We start from the raw sequence: 16,895 nt of genomic DNA, 5'->3' as shown, positions 1-16,895 counted from the left end.
GTCTATCATACAGAGTGAAGTAAGTCAGAATGAGAAAAACAAATACTGTATGCTAACACATATACACAGAATCTAAAAAAAAAAGAAAAGAAAAGAAAATGGGAATAGGAACATACATATCGATAATTACCTTAAATGTAAATGGACTAAAGGCTCCCACCAAAAGACACAGATTGGCTGAATGGATATAAAAACAAGACCCATATATATGCTGTCTACAAGAGACCCACTTCAGACCTAGAGACACATACAGACTGAAAGTGAGGGGATGGAAAAAGATATTCCATGCAAATGGAAACCAAAAGAAAGCTCCAGTAGCAATTCTCACATCAGACAAAATAGACTTTAAAATAAAGACTATTAGAACAGACAAAGAAAGACACTACATAATGATCAAGGAATCGATCCAAGAAGAAGACTGTAAAATATTGTGAATATTTATGCACCCAACATAGGAGCACCTCATCAAGACAAATACTAACAGCCATAAAAGGGGAAATCGACAGTAACACATTCGTAGTAGGGGACTTTAACACCCCACTTTCACCAGTGGACATATCATAAAAAATTAAAATAAATAAGGAAACACAAGCTTTAAATGATACATTAAACAAGATGGACTTAATTGATATTTATAGGACATTCCATCCAAAAACAACAGAATACACATTTTTCTCAAGTGTTCATGGAACATTCTCCAGGATAGATCATATCTTGGGTCACAAATCAAGCCTTGGTAAATTTAAGAAAATTGAAATTGTATCAAGTATCTTTTCTGACCACAACGCTATGAGACTAGATATCAATTACAGGAAAAGATCTGTAAAAAATACAAACACATGAAGGCTAAACAATACACTACTTAATAACAAAGTGATCACTGAAGAAATCAAAGAGGAAATCAAAAAATACCTAGAAACAAACGACAATGGAGACACAACGACCCAAAACCTATGGGATGCAGCAAAAGCAGTTCTAAGAGGGAAGTTTATAGCAATACAATCCTACCTTAAGAAACAGGAAACATCTTGAATAAATAACCTAACCTTGCACCTAAAGCAATTAGAGAAAGAAGAACAAAAAACCCCAAAGTTAGCAGAAGGAAAGAAATCATAAAGATCAGATCAGAAATAAATGAAAAGGAAATGAAAGCAAAGATCAATAAAACTAAAAGCTTGTTCTTTGAAAAGATAATCAAAATTGATAAACCATTAACCAGACTCATCAAGAAAAAAAGGAAGAAGACTCAAATCAATAGAATTAGAAATGAAAAAGGAAAAGTAAGAGCTGACACTGCAGAAATACAAAAGACCATGAGAGATTACTACAAGCAACTCTATGCCAATGAAATGGACAACCTGGAAGAAAAGGACAAATTCTTAGAAATGCACAACCTGCCAAGACTGAATCAGGAAGAAATAGAAAATACGAACAGACCAATCACAAGCACTGAAATTAAACTGTGATTAAAAATCGTCCAACAAACAAAAGCCCAGGACCAGATGGCTTCACAGGCGAATTCTATCAAACATTTAGAGAAGAGCTAACACCTATCCTTCTCAAACTCTTCCAAAATATAGCAGAGGGAGGAACACTCCCAAACTCATTCTACAAAGCCAGCGTCACCCTGATACCAAAACTAGACAAGGATGTCACAAAGAAAGAAAACTACAGGCCAATATCACTGATGAACATAGATGCAAAAATCCTCAGCAGAAGAGTAGCAAACAGAATCCAACAGCACATTAAGAGGATCATACGCCATGATCAAGTGGGGTTTATTCCAGGAATGCAAGGATTCTTCAATATACACAAATCAATCAGTGTGATAAACCATATTAACAAACTGAAGGAGAAAAAACATACGATCATCTCAATAGATGCAGAAAAAGCTTTCGACAAAATTCAACACCCATTTATTATAAAAACCCTGCAGAAAGTAGGCATAGAGGGAACCTTCCTTAACATAATAAAGGCCATATATGACAAACCCACAGCCAACATCGTCCTCAGTGGTGAAAAACTGAAAGCATTTCCACTAAGATCAGGAACAAGACTAGGTTGCCCACTCTCACCACACTTATTCAACATAGTTTTGGAAGTTTTAGCCTCAGCAATCAGAGAAGAAAAGGAAATAAAAGGAATCCAAATCGGGAAAGAAGAAGTAAAGCTGTCACTGTTTGCAGGTGACATGATACTATACATAGCGAATCCTAAAGATGCTACCAGAAAACTACTAGAGCTAATCAATGAATTTGGTAAAGTAGCAGGATACAAAATTAATGCACAGAAATCTCTTCTATTCCTATACACTAATGATGTAAAATCTGAAAGTGAAATCAAGAAAACACTCCCATATACCATTGCAACAAAAAAAATAAAATATCTAGGAATAAACCTACCTAAGGAGACAAAAGACCTGTATGCAGAAAATTATAAGACACTGATGAAAGAAATTAAAGATGATACAAATAGATGGAGAGATATACCATGTTCTTGGATTGGAAGAATCAACATTGTGAAAATGACTCTACTACCCAAAGCAATCTACAGATTCAATGCAATCCCTATCAAACTACCACTGGCATTTTTCACAGAACTAGAACAAAAAATTTCACAATTTGTATGGAAACACAAAAGACCCCGAATAGCCAAAGCAATCTTGAGAACGAAAAACGGAGCTGGAGGAATCAGGCTCCCTGACTTCAGACTATACTACAAAGCTACAGTAATCAAGACAGTATGGTACTGGCACAAAAACAGAAATATAGATCAATGGAACAGGATAGAAAGCCCAGAGATAAACCCACGCATATATGGTCACCTTATCTTTGATAAAGGAGGCAGGAATGTACAGTGGAGAAAGGACAGCCTCTTCAGTAAGTGGTGCTGGGAAAACTGGACAGGTACATGTAAAAGTATGAGATTAGATCACTCCCTAACACCAGACACAAAAATAAGCTCAAAATGGATTAAAGACCTAAATGTAAGGCCAGAAACTATCAAACTCTTAGAGGAAAACATAGGCAGGACACTCTATGACATAAATCACAGCAAGATCCCTTTTGACCCACCTCCTAGAGAAATGGAAATAAAAAAATATGTAGTAAGAGGAGAAGGTGGGAAACAGTAGATAATCAAAAAAGCCAAGTCAAAAGTGAAATAAAACTCTTCAAAACATGTTACCAAATTAATTAAATGTAAAATTGTTGAGTTAAAATTACATCCAATATTTCAGATACATACTCCTTAAGGAACATAATCTGTAAATATAAAATGACATACATTATGCAGCAATGCTAAATATCACATAAATTGCTTACTAAATGCAGTCAAAATGTCACTATGTTTGTAAATAATCTGTTTATTTTCCCATTTGTTATGTAAGTTCCTTCTTTAATTCAAATACTAGAATAAGACCTGATTCGGGAAGAAACTCAGTCTCCACTGTCTGCTCTCTCTATTTGCCCTTTGACCTCTAATCTCTCATTTTCACCATGTTGGAATTCATCCCCATACATACACCTTTATTGCCCATGCTATAAATCATTATCTTTTACATTTAGAAAAAGAAAAAGTTATTTAAATGAGTAGTTATTTAAATAAGTGCCTGCTTTGGGTTTAATTTTAGTTTCCAACTTTTTTTCTTGGTTTATACTATAAGCATTGTGCTTAACATTTGTTAGAAATACATAGTATATTTGAACAATAGATACTTAATGACTGCCACTCTCCTACTGACAATGCCTGAAAGTTCCATGGTTCATTTAAATGAGAAGAAAACATGGTACTATTAAAGACTATACAAAACTCTTTAAAAAAGAAGTAGACTCTCCTTAATGAAATGTGGAAGAACACACATTTCATTAAAGTTACTTTAATGCAGTGCTGAAATTGAACCAACCAGCCAAACTAATGACTAAATAAGCAGTTGATGGGTATATATGATATTTATTAATCAAATTATTCTAGTGTCAAGTTGACAACTAATACCTTACAACATAAACACATTTTACAGTTTACAAAATATTCCCACATAGTTTCAAATCCAATATGATTTACTACAAGAGTAGATGCAATTTTTAGAATCCAAATTTCTCCAGAATGCCCCCAGCCTTTGCATTAACAGCAAAACACTTCTTACAGTGTTGATCCTTTAAAAATCAGTTCTCCAATACAGCAGAGCATTCGCATTCTTTATCATTTGCATTTCATGAAAAGGGAGATGATGGAAGGGTATGTAGTGTGGAAGAAGAGATATGAAGTCCAGGGAATGTGAGGGCAATCAACTGGCTGCAAGGAGATCAAAATCTATCACTGCCCCATTTCTCTGCCCATCTTGACTTGGGACTTTATTATACTAAGTGAAGTAAACCAGACAGAGAAAGACAAATATCATACTATATCACTTATACGTAGAATCTAAAAAAAATTATACAAATGAACTTATATACAAAACATAAATAGACCCACAGACATAGAAAACAAACTTATGGTTTCTAAAGGGGAAAGGGGGGCAGGGATAAATTAGGAGGTTGGGATTAACAGATACACACACCTATATATAAAATAGATAACCAACAAGGATCCACTGTATAGCACAGGGAACTATACTCAGTGTTTTGTAATAACCTATAAGGGAAAAGAATCTGAAAAATAATATATATATATATGCATAAGTGAATCACTTTACTGTACACCTGAAACTTACACAATATTATAAATCAACTATACTTCAATAAAAAAATAAATTGTAAAACATTTAAAATATATATATTGACTGATCCTTGCATTTTAGCCCATTCCATAGGCGGCTTAAAGGACTCTAGTTGTTCATGGACCTCACTGCAAAAGACATTGTGAGAGAATAATACTGAATAGTGATCAACTTCATTAGAACTACAGAACATGTTTAAGCAATATTTTAAAACTACAGAACATGTCTAACAATATTTAAAATGCCTCACCAGGCTTCCCTGGTGGCGCAGTGGTTGACAGTCTGCCTGCTGATGCAGGGGACACGGGTTCGTGCCCCGGCCTGGGAGGGTCCCACATGCCACGGAGCGGCTGGGCCTGTGAGCCATGGTCGCTGAGCCTGCGCGTCCGGAGCCTGTGCTCCCCAATGGGAGAGGCCACAGCAGTGAGAGGCCTGCGTACCGCAAAAAAAAAAAAAAAAGCCTCACCCTCAGATTCCTTTATAAACCAGGTGATAATTCTTTAAAACACAGTAAGGAATGAAGCTCACATTTTCTATGCTGCAGTAAAGAGTAAGCATGTGGGAGAGTTACAGCTATTTATTTCCTACTGAGCATCACCTTGATTGATGTTAGTATATTAAACCAGGTTAGTAAGTTTTAAAGCAAGGAAAAAGAATAATGGTTTTGCTATTGGCTATTTTACTCAACCACAGCAGAAAAGAGAAGGAAAAATTATTAGTATTGAAGCGTGCTGAGGAGAAAATATATTTACCCATCTATAAAGCCTGTTGCAAGCTTTTCTTATTTTAAAAGAGCACTATTGATCGGGCTGTGCTAACTTTGCCTTTTAGCAACTTATTTAAAGGAAAACATTTCAGTTACTGTGATCAAAAATAATGTTAACCACTGTAGTTTACATTTAACATATTGTAGTTATTTCAGAAGTTATTCTATTTTGCCATGTTGAGATATTATTTCTTTTTTTCTTTTCATTGTGAACTGGTCAATTCTAAAAGTCCCCACTTAAGCTTCCCAGAACACACCAATCTTTTTTGAGAACCTATTAAATAAATAAGAAGAATAAAATAATGAGCTCAAAGGGAGATGAGGGAATAAACACTATAGAAGGCTAGACTGGTACCACTCTTGAAATAAAACTATAAATTCCAATTTCTCAGCCTACTAAAAAAAATTGATATTATGACTGTTTTGCTGGTCTTTAAGATTCTAGAATACTCTAGAGGAAATCCAATCCAGATGTTATTGTAAAAGTAAAAAAAGTAAAAATGATTAGTAAAAGAACTGCTAAGGATGATAGTACAATCTCATTTCTATTCATAGAAGGAGGAAAGGCTTATAGTTCATTTTAATCTTACTTTGCTTGCTATCAGTTTTATCTCATTTGTTTGGAAATTATAAGGATTCTATGCATAGGTTTTCATGAATGAGACTTTCCTTGATAGAAAGTGATACCATCATGTTAGAAAGGTCCCCATGAGGAAATCACAGTTACCTCTTTGCTTCCAGGTAGCATTCATTTTTTAAATTTCCTTAAAAGGTAGGCTCAAATGTTTCCAGTAAAAGACATTTCACCTTAGCAACAAACTCCCTTGCAATCAGTACTGCACAAGAGAAGAAGGCAGTCTTTATAGTCAGAGATCTGAGTGACTGGAAGAAAAAAAATATTCAAAGAGCAGAGAAAAGTTAAAGGAGTTATAGGTGGGAAGAATTTAAAGCAGAGAAGTGGAAGAAGAGAAAGAGAGGGAGCATATGGAAAAAGACATGTATTGTTATGAAAGCTAATAGAATTTAGTTTTAATATTTATTTTATATCCAACTTTTTCCTGAAAGCTTTAATAGGACAGGAACAATTTGTATTATCAAATGCTTATTTTTTTAAGGAAAAAGTAACCTATTGAGATCATTACTGACATTTCAAATAAGATTAGACTTACATTTTGTTCATATCTAAAATTTTTTTTTTCAAAATCACTGTAAGGTGCACACTTATAAAATACTTACATTGTTTTGAAACCCAACTGCACAGGGTAAAGAAGCAGCTTACCATGTGATGTTATTGCAGAAGGATAAGTCAAACCTTCATGCCTTATTAAAGTGATTTTATCAGGGAGATTAGTTGCTACAAAGTAACTTTTTAATCTCACACATTATACATTCACAAATCCAGTAATATAGGAATCATTCAGGAAATTTTTACTGTATTCTGAAAATAATCTCCTATAGCAATATGACAAGGAAACTGAATCCTACAAGGAAGACAAATTCTACAGCATATTTTACCCACACTGGGTAAATTTTCAGTCTTCAGGTAGAAAGAGAATGAAAAATCCTTTTGCTTAAAATATCACCTGCAGTCATTCAACCTTGCAAAATCCTTTCCTGGGTGAGATGTGTTTATTCAGCTTTTCAGTGTAGTGCATTGAGTTAGGATTAAGAGTTCTATAGAAACTTCAATGACACAAAAAAACATGTTTCCTTATCCTTGTAGTAATCACACCGTGACATGTAGTGGTGTTATATGTATGAACTGGAATCTAATTTCTAAAACTGGCGAAGCACTCATTTCTTGTCCAGTGTGCTTAGTGCACAGTAACAGGTTGGCCTCACCGTTCAATAAATCTGATCCTATTCCATTTCAGTTGTATATAACGTCTGATCCCTGGGCTCAGAAATGGCAGATATGGCACAGATTGTGTGTGAATGAAGGCGATCTACAATACGTGTCTTTATAAAAAGATGACTAGAAACCTAGTAGAAAATTATTTTCACTTGTTTGCTGAAGACATAGTAGGGCAGCAGACACTGCATATAAACCCCCTGACTTTCACTCTGTTGCCACATATCAAATAAATTTGAGGAGCTGGCAAGTGCTTTTCAGTGCCAATCAACAACCGAGAAAGAAGCGTTGCTATTGACAACAGGAAACTTCAGGGTCCTGAGTTGCAGAAGCTGTCTTTTAAAGGGTTCTAGTTGTCATTTTCCTCACATCAGTGAAGCATATTAATCTGTTCCATATTGTTTGACAAAGCTGTGGATAATTACCTTCTCATCTTCACAATGTTTTCACAAGGATCATTTATGAAGTAGCAATGTTTAGTGGGAAACAATAGCTAAACTTTCTAACTATGGGGAAAAAGGGTATATCTGGTACATAATTTCCAGTTTCCAGAATTTGGATAATCACCATATATATAATTCACACATAATTTTACTGCCTTATGCAGTAAACAACCTGAACAACCATACTTGCCAACCCCAGAGACACACTTAGGTTATTATAATTATTATTTAACAATAGGAGGCATTTAAAAAAATCTATTATCACAGTGTCATAAAGGAAAGAACATATGAACACCCCAAAATAGGAAGTCCACAATCTCAGAATGTAACACAGACTATTAAGTGAAATAGCTTTAGCTATTCACTATTAAGTGAAATAGCTTTAGCTATTCATGAAAAGCTCCCTGCATTATCCTCACATCACGTTCTCCTTACATCACAGGCTGAGGAAAGAAAATGAGTATCATCTTCTATAGATCCAAGTTTGGAAAATACTGCTTTCAGTGTTACTTGAGAAAAGCAAAAGGTCTTTTAACATTTGGTGAAAATTAAGGTTTCTAATTTCTGTAGCATATAGTTATGTTCCTGAAAGAGTGACTTACCTGCCACTGCCAAAATCAGTGACAGATTTTTACACAAGCTGTGTAAGAGGCATCTGTGTGACTAACGGCCTGGCGCGCACATTCACTCCGTGGCTAAGTGCCAATATTTTATCTGGGTGGTTAGCTTCAGACTCAGATGTTTCTACTTAAACAATTCCTGACTGGAACTCTGAAAGCAACATAATTCCTATGGATTCTATCTTCTTACCATCTTCTCCTCACCCACCCCATTGCCAAATACTTCCAATTCTCCAGACAGTCTCTCTCCTCATGAAGGACCAGAAGAGACATAAAGTGGGTTACCAGAGGCAGCCAGACAGACAGTGACACATCAGTGAGATATAATAATATGACCTGGATTTCTATGAAATGTCATTTATGCGTGAATATATGTGTAGACCAAAGCATTGTGCTGTACAAGTGGGTTCCTTCATCCAGGAACTACTGCCTTCCAGATGTCACCAATCAGTTCTTATTTGAAGACGTTCCTTGCCCTTCCTGTCTTACCCAGTACCAAGGGTAAATTAGATAGTCAGATAAGTTGAAGCCAGATATGAAATTAGGCCTCAAAAATATATGTTGGGAATTCCTATATGCTTTCCAGAAAGGAATTACAACTTTAGCTTTATACCGGCTAGCAAATAACTCAGAGGCAGAAGCATAATCAGTGTTTGTGCCTATGTAAGTGCTTATATACAAAGCAGTTGCAAAGGAAAACACATCCATGTCTGATACTGACATGAGAGAGAAAATTTTCCTGTGGACCCTCATAAAGAGAAAACTAACTGTGTAAGGTAGTGAAGATTCATTAACATGGCCTCATAGTAAACCAGTGGGTTTCAAAGGTCTGTTCCTTGTGTCTTCATTCAGCATAAGTTTATGGCAAAATGTTACTCTACAAGTTGTAAAAGCATTCCCATGAGGACCAGAGTAGTTTTCCAGAATTTATGCTTGTCTGGCTTAGATGGGGTAGATTTAAGGGTAGCTGAGTGAATGGACAGACTGCATGTCCTTCAATCATTTATAAATATTGTTTCTCCCAGCTGAGTTTCTGATAAGTGTTGAATGGCAGTGAGTTGAAGATTATATTCCCTGACAAGTACCTGGAGTGCAGCTATTCTGTTTTTCCAGTTAAGTGCAAAGCCATATGTTTCAACAGCTCCTCAACCCAGAGGCTGGATTGACATTTTCTTATGAAAGTTGACGAGTCTGACAAGAACAAATGCTTGCAGAGAAAGCCACTCCATCTGCACATGGAGATAAACAAAGGAGTACCCATGGGTAGGGCCAAGATTCTTTCCAAAAAGTAATTACTTTTCTGCTCAGAAATAGAAGGATGATCAAAGTACCAAAGATCAGTGGCACATGATAAGATCGTAACAATTTTAGGCTATATTCATTTTAACAAAAATACCATGCCCACTTGGAACTAAATTTTGTTCCAATCTGCTTCTACCACCTGATTCTAAGGATATTTCATTTCAATCTATTCCAAAGGATGTAAAGTGCTACTCAAAACCAAGAATATTTTTTGTCCATTCTGTTAATGGGAGGGGTATTCACTGTGATAAGGAAATTAAAGACCAGAAAAATGGCTTTTTCTCTTATACATGCTTGCTTGTAAGACTGAAAAGTAGAAATAAGGTTGAATGTTACCCTTTTGAGAGACATTCCAGCCACTCTTCTCTCCTTTCCTCCCTTGTAACTTTCTCCCAAACACATGAGGTAAGATGGTCTGAGACACTGCTGGACAGAACTGGTGCCTCCATAAAAATCCTAAGAAAAGAAAAAAAAAAATCCTGGGATAGGCAGCTTACACTGGCTCTTCTCTCTCTTTAAGTAGAAAGTATTTTGCTCTCCCTACTGTCAATAAAATGGGTAAAAGGAGCTATCCATTGGCCCAAGCCTAAGTCATCAAAGTTCCATCTAGGGATTTGGAACAAAAGCCTTTGCTGTGTTCTAGTTCGCTACATATAAATTACCCGCAGAGAGCTTGAAGAGACATTGATCAAAGGATATATATATATATATATATATATATATATATATATATTTATTTATTTATTTATATCAAAATATATATAATATCAAAGGAGATCGAAGGAGATCTCTATATATATCAAAATATAACCATAATATTAAATGACAGTGGTCAATAGTGGAATTATAGTGTCTTGGACTTGTTCCTTGGAAAAAGGCAAGTTTGAAATTAATGCATCAAGAAATAAAGTAGCAAACATTTTCAATGGGATCATCTAAGAAATAATATAATCATCTATAATTTGAGGGGAGTAGAGTTGTCCTTAATAAAAACGGTGTTTGGACAAGAAACTAAATCCCATCAGTTGGGATCTACTCAGAGAGTTGATAGTTATTCTAATTGGCAAAACAATCAGGGTCCATGATAGCTTGGGGAGAAAAACCTACACACCACTGAGGTTGTAGCTAGCCTGATTTTTTAATTACTTATACAATATGAAGATGTATTATCAAGACTTGACCAGAAAGGAACCTGGGGTCTATAAATTTGAGGGAGGGAGTTCCTCATTTTTTTTTTTTTTTTTTTTTTTTTTGGGGAGCAGGGAAAGGTTTATTGCAGGACCAAGCAAGGAGAACAGGTGGCTTGTGCTCAAAAACCCCCAACTCAAATAATGTTTATTTTTAAGGTTTAATTTTTTAGAGCAGTTTTAGGTTCACAGCAAAATTGAGAGGAAGATACAGAGATTTCCTGTATACCCCCTGCTCCACACATGCACAGATCCCCCATCATCCGTACCCCCCGCCAGAGTGGTACTCGATACAATTGATGATCCTACATTGATTAACACATCGTTATCACCCCAAATCCTTATTTTACATTAGGGATTGCTCTTGGTATTGTTCATTCTGTAGGTTTTCACAAATGTGTAATGACACGTGTCCACCATTATAGTATCATACCGAGTAGTTTCACTGCCCTAAAAATCATCTGTGCTCCGCCTATTGAACCCGTGTCCCCTGCATCGGCAGGCGGACTCTCAACCACTGCGCCACCAGGGAAGCCCTAGGGGAGTTCCTCATTTTTTACAAATAAATTAATTTTAGAATTCCCCCAGTAAACTCATAAATTTAGAAGCCATGTTGTAGAATTTGTCTTCAATACCATTTATAACAGCTAAACTCAGTTCTTATATGAATTTATTATACTCAAGTATTAGAAGAAAAGAAAAATTTATAATTAAGGAGGAAGAGGATGTATACACATATAGAATCTAATATTTCTGGAAAGATACATAAGAAAATGGTACCAATAAAGGAAACTAGGGGACTTCAGGCTAATGTTTATTTTTTTAGTGATATTTAGTATTTTTAACATATGTGTGTATTATCTCTAAATTTTTTTTAATTTTACAGTTGGATTTAAATTTAATTTTTTGATTTAATTTAAATTTTAATTTAATAATTTTGATTCCCTTTATAATTTTAATTTCACATGTTACCACACTAATCAACCCAGGTTTTAGTTGGTTTTTGTACATTGTTGTTATTATTTGTGCCTATTTTATTTTGATACACAATCTTTATGAATCTAGAGATTAGGAAGCCAAATTCCAAATATCCTAAGACAGATGATGGGAAGAATTAATTTATCCTTAGTGACAATCTGTCATTGAAAAAAGCAAACAAAATTCTTTTCTTCTCAATACTCAAGGCAGTTTTACAAAATCCACTTTGGCCTCCAGCTCTCCAGGTCTTTAGGACCACTACCTAAAGTCTTCAGTAGAGATTTTCTTAACCCTCATTGGGGCCACAGAGTATATTCAGTTTGGTGGAACATACTAGTTGGAACATGTAGGAAAAAGCTCTGCTCATCGAGAGGCAACACTGCAGATCATGGGCTGGGCTGGAGAAACAGTAAGATCAGCCCCCAGTTAAAAAGGCATCTGAAAGCATACTCTGTGGGACAGAAAAAGGAAGGGACTTATACATAAATTACGTCATCACAGTTGAAGATTTTTTACACAGTGAATTCATGCACAAAGCATTATGGTATGGAACAGTCTTCCTCTACATTCTAAGAACCCCCCCCATTTATATAACTACATACATAAGTGTGTATATATGCATCTACATGTATATATATACTATATAAATAGTATACATATGCATCTACATGTATATATATATATACTATATAAATAGTATACATATGTATGTGCAACATATTTTGTCTACTTTTGATTTGATCATGATAATTATATCAAACGTTCATTCTAACCCTCTTTTTCACTTGTTATAAGAATACGTCACTTACCTTTCCTTTATCTATCTCATTTTCTAAGTTACTAGAAAACCTGATCCATGAGAAAAATTTAAAAGAACAGATAAATAGTTGCAAATTTTCAACTCACAAGCACTAGAATAATTTGCAATCACTTTATTGATGATAGTTACAGTCAGCTACCTCATGCTAAAGTTAGGCTTTTTCATGGTAAGCTAGGCTGTGGAGCATACATAATGCCTGCATCTCTGGCTACAGCTCCACTCACTTACCATTCAAGAAACAATTTGCAATGCAAGTGAGTAAGAGTGCCTTTACAGGGATAACATTACATCTGCTAATTTGAAGACTTTAGAACTTAAATTCAGATCAGAACTCTATAGTGTTTCCCTCCCTGGAAAGACTACTGTGCAGCATTCTTTTTGTGGCTCTTGGCATGCTATTGGCGTGAATTACTAAATTTTGGAGAATGAGACCATAGAGAAGGAATTTTAAGCATTTACCATTTATCTTTACCTTTTTATTTGAAATAGTTGACTGATCATGACAAAAGTCATGTAGAAATAAGTTCCATTATAGAGCACATTGCCTATATACAATGAAGGAGGGAGAGGCATGACTATGTTCCAAATGAGGCTCACTTGATTGGTAGAACACAACGACTTGTCATAAAAGCATCTCCATTTAATTGAAAATCAATGAGAAAATCCTACTTCAGTGCACAACCACTGCTAACTGGAAGGTTCATCATTCAATGCCCCACGACAGGCACAGAAGGCGGACCTTGTTCACTGCAGAAATCTTCTTGTCCATTATTCGTTCAGTTATCCATTATAACTATTACAAAACATCCATAAAAATTAAAGTTGGCTTACTAAAAAAAGCATGCCATGGGGAACTTTTTCCCCAAAATCTCAATAAGCAATGGATGGAATTAAATTTGGTCCAACTTTATTCATATATTATAAATATAAATGGCCAAAGCAGGATTAACAGAATATTAAGCAGAATATTTTAAACTTTTATCTAAGATTTATGTCATATGTAAGAGTATGGTATGAGAAAGTTTTTCTCCCACCAGAACTAAAAATACTCTTAAATTTTATGTCAATTAAATATCAATACATAATCATCAAGAGGTCAGATTTCTATAAATCCACAAAGAACATTGTGTTGGAAGAATTCATCTCAGCTCACCAACTTTGCTTCTTCTAATGCTCTCAAGGAAGAAGTTTGCCTTCTTCAAAAAGCATGTTAAGAAAAGATATAAACACAGACTAGTTACAGAGAGTAATCAACATAGACCATTTACAGGGATTAACCCTGGTGATAGAGTAGTATGTTTGAAGGTGAGGAGGTAAAGTAGGAAAGTAGCCTTCAAAGGAGACTTTTGCTTGATAACTACCTCTTGGAATTTCTTTTTTTTTTTTTTTGCGGTACGCAGGCCTCTCACTGTTGTGGCCTCTCCCGTTGCGGAGCACAGGCTCTGGATGCGCAGGCTCAGCGGCCATGGCTCACGGGCCCAGCCGCTCCGCAGCATGTGGGATCTTCCCGGACCGCGGCACGAACCCGTGTCCCCTGCATCGGCAGGCGGACTCCCAACCACTGCGCCACCAGGGAAGCCCTGGAATTTCTTTTTATTAGATGTATTCTTGTATTATTTGTATAACTGAAAGAATAAAATTACATGAAGATATTAAATGAACATATACAGATAAATGTAGGAAGAAAAGAAAGAAAGAGATTAAAAGTATGAAAATATTCTTTAGGTGGAAAAACCAGAAAGGAAAAAGAGGCTGAATCCTTAACTAGAATTAAGCACTGCTACTACATCAAATTTTGATAAAAACTATAACACCAGTGTACATTTTGTCCATATAGATAAATAGAATATGAAAGACAGGCTTATTTCATTATAGTCACTTTTCTTAAATAACCTCTGTGGACAGATGTTTAGCTTCCTTCATTTTCTATTCCAAGCTTCTTAATTGTCTCTCTTGTTTTAATATCTCACTTAATCCAAAGGGTCTTTTTTGAACTTCATTCTTCATCATCCCTAATGAGTAATCACTCTACAGCCATCTGGACCACGCTTTATTATTTATTTCACACTTACTTATAGCTTATATGTCTCTTCAACACTGATGAATATAAAGGAATACACCCTTAGGAAAACCTGCCTGGCATGACTGGTGGGTCATGCAGGGTGATGAAAAACTAGTTTCTGAAAATCAGTTTGGCTAGATAAGGCTCCAGGTGTCAAAGTACTTTTTAGTGTGGACACCTTTTCTCTTCCAGAATGCTTATTAAAAGCATTTAGGGGAAGAGGTCAAGGTGACAGATTAAGAGGACGTGGAGTTCACCTTCCCCCATGAACACATCAAAAATACATCTACATATGAAATAATTCTCACTGAAAACTAACTGAAAATTGGCAGAAGGACTCCTGTAGAACCAAGGCTGTAAGAAAGATACACACATAAGTGGGTAGGAAGGTAAGAAAAGCAACTAGGTCAGGACCTGTGCCATCAGGAGGGAACTCAGAGGACAAGGGACATTGCAGGGGCAGAAACCCACTCTGGGGAGTAGGTCAAGCCACAGACTGGGCATCTTAGTCCTGGGGTCCAACATGGAAGAGACAAGCTCCCTTGGCTAGTTGGAGGACCGCTGGGACAAACAGAAAGGCTGGAGAAGCCTGGACTCCATGCCTGATGAGTATGCATGTGCACACTGGCTTGCTTCCAAGGCAGGGAGAGAGAAATTTGCTCTAGTAGCTGCCAGGGTTTCCCTCGACTCTCTCACCATGCATCCCGGCCTGAGCTGAGCAACTGCTCCAGCCCTGTTCACTCCACACCAGAGTGCAGCACTGGATCTGGGGAAGCCAGGACCAGGAAAAAGACTTGACTGTGGGCAGTGTCTGAGCAGAGATGCAGATGCCTCCACAGGCAGTGCACTGTGTCTCTGTATGCACATGGGTGCCACTTGCTATGGCAGCCCTCTCCTCTGAGGCAAAGGCCCTGGAGTGGGGAGAGGAAAATATAAATACTTTAAGGGAAAAGCATCAGCTCAAGCCCAAACCTCAGGGCTTCTGCTCTAGCAACCTGGCATCAGACCCTTCCCCTAACAGGGTGGTGACAGCCAATGACCAGAGAGGAAGTGCTGCCTTGCACCCAACTCTAGCCCCTCCATCTCCAGCTTCACCCCTTACCAAGGTGATAGCTGCCAGCACACCCTGAGGAAAGACCGTGACAGACATTCAAATCAAATCCAGCCCTCCCACCAAAGGCACTCAGCACACAGTTTGCACAGGGATGCCCCTACTTAAGGATACCCCTTCAAGACCATAATATGTAACTGTTTCACCTAAATTTATAGAGGCAGAGAAAATTAAGTAAAATGAAAAGGCAGAGGAAATACTCTCAATTGAAAGAGCAAGAGAAAATTCCTGAAAAACTAAATAATGAAATAGAAATAAATAATTCACCAGGTAAATAATTCAAAACTTGGTAATAAAAATATTAACTAAATTAGGGAAAATAATTGATTTAAACAATGAATATTTTAACAAGGAACTATAAAAAGACCAAATCAAAAATAAATAATTCAATATCTGAAATTTAAAAATAAAACATACTAGAAGGAATGAAAAGCAGACTAAGTGATACAAAAGAGCACATACATGATCTGGAAATAGAATTATGGAAATCATTCAATCAGAACAGCAGGAAAAAACTTTTAATGAAAGAAAATTAAGAGATGTTTTGAATAACATTAAGCATTTTTATATTCCCATTATAGGGGTTCCAAAAGGAAAAGAGAGAAGGGGATTAAAAATGTATCTGAAGAAATTATGTCTGAAAACTTCCCAAACCTGAAGAAGGAAACAGATATCCAGGTACAGGAGGCACAGAGAGTCCCAAACAAGATGAACCCAAATCGACATATCATAATTAAAATGGCAAAAGTTAAAGAGAGAATTCTAAAGGCAGTAAAAGAAAAATAAAGACTCATATACAAGGTAATCCTCATAAGATTATCAGCTGACTTTTCTTCAGAAATTTTGCAGGCCAGAAGGGAGTGGCATGAAATATTCAAAGTTCTGAGACAGAAAAACATGTAACTTGGTTACTCTACCCAGCAAGATTAGCATTTAGAATAGGAGGGACAAAGAACTTCTCAGACAAGCAAAATCTAAAAGAATTCATCCATACTAAACCTACCCTAAAAGAAATGGTGAAGGGTCTTTTCTAAATG

The 16,895-nt window shown here is 36.2% G+C and overlaps 1 pseudogene; it reads right to left on the bottom strand.

Annotated features, from left to right (window-relative positions):
* Positions 1–15,450, bottom strand: part of LOC103074001 (14-3-3 protein zeta-like) — a 111,376-nt pseudogene extending 95,926 nt beyond the window's left edge.
* Positions 15,451–16,895: the final 1,445 nt, after the last annotated feature.

Source organism: Lipotes vexillifer, unplaced genomic scaffold (genome assembly GCF_000442215.2).
Source record: "Lipotes vexillifer unplaced genomic scaffold, Lipotes_vexillifer_v1.1 scaffold190, whole genome shotgun sequence".
Classification (NCBI taxonomy): Eukaryota; Metazoa; Chordata; class Mammalia; order Artiodactyla; family Lipotidae; genus Lipotes; species Lipotes vexillifer.
This window is presented reverse-complemented; position numbering and strand designations above follow the sequence as displayed.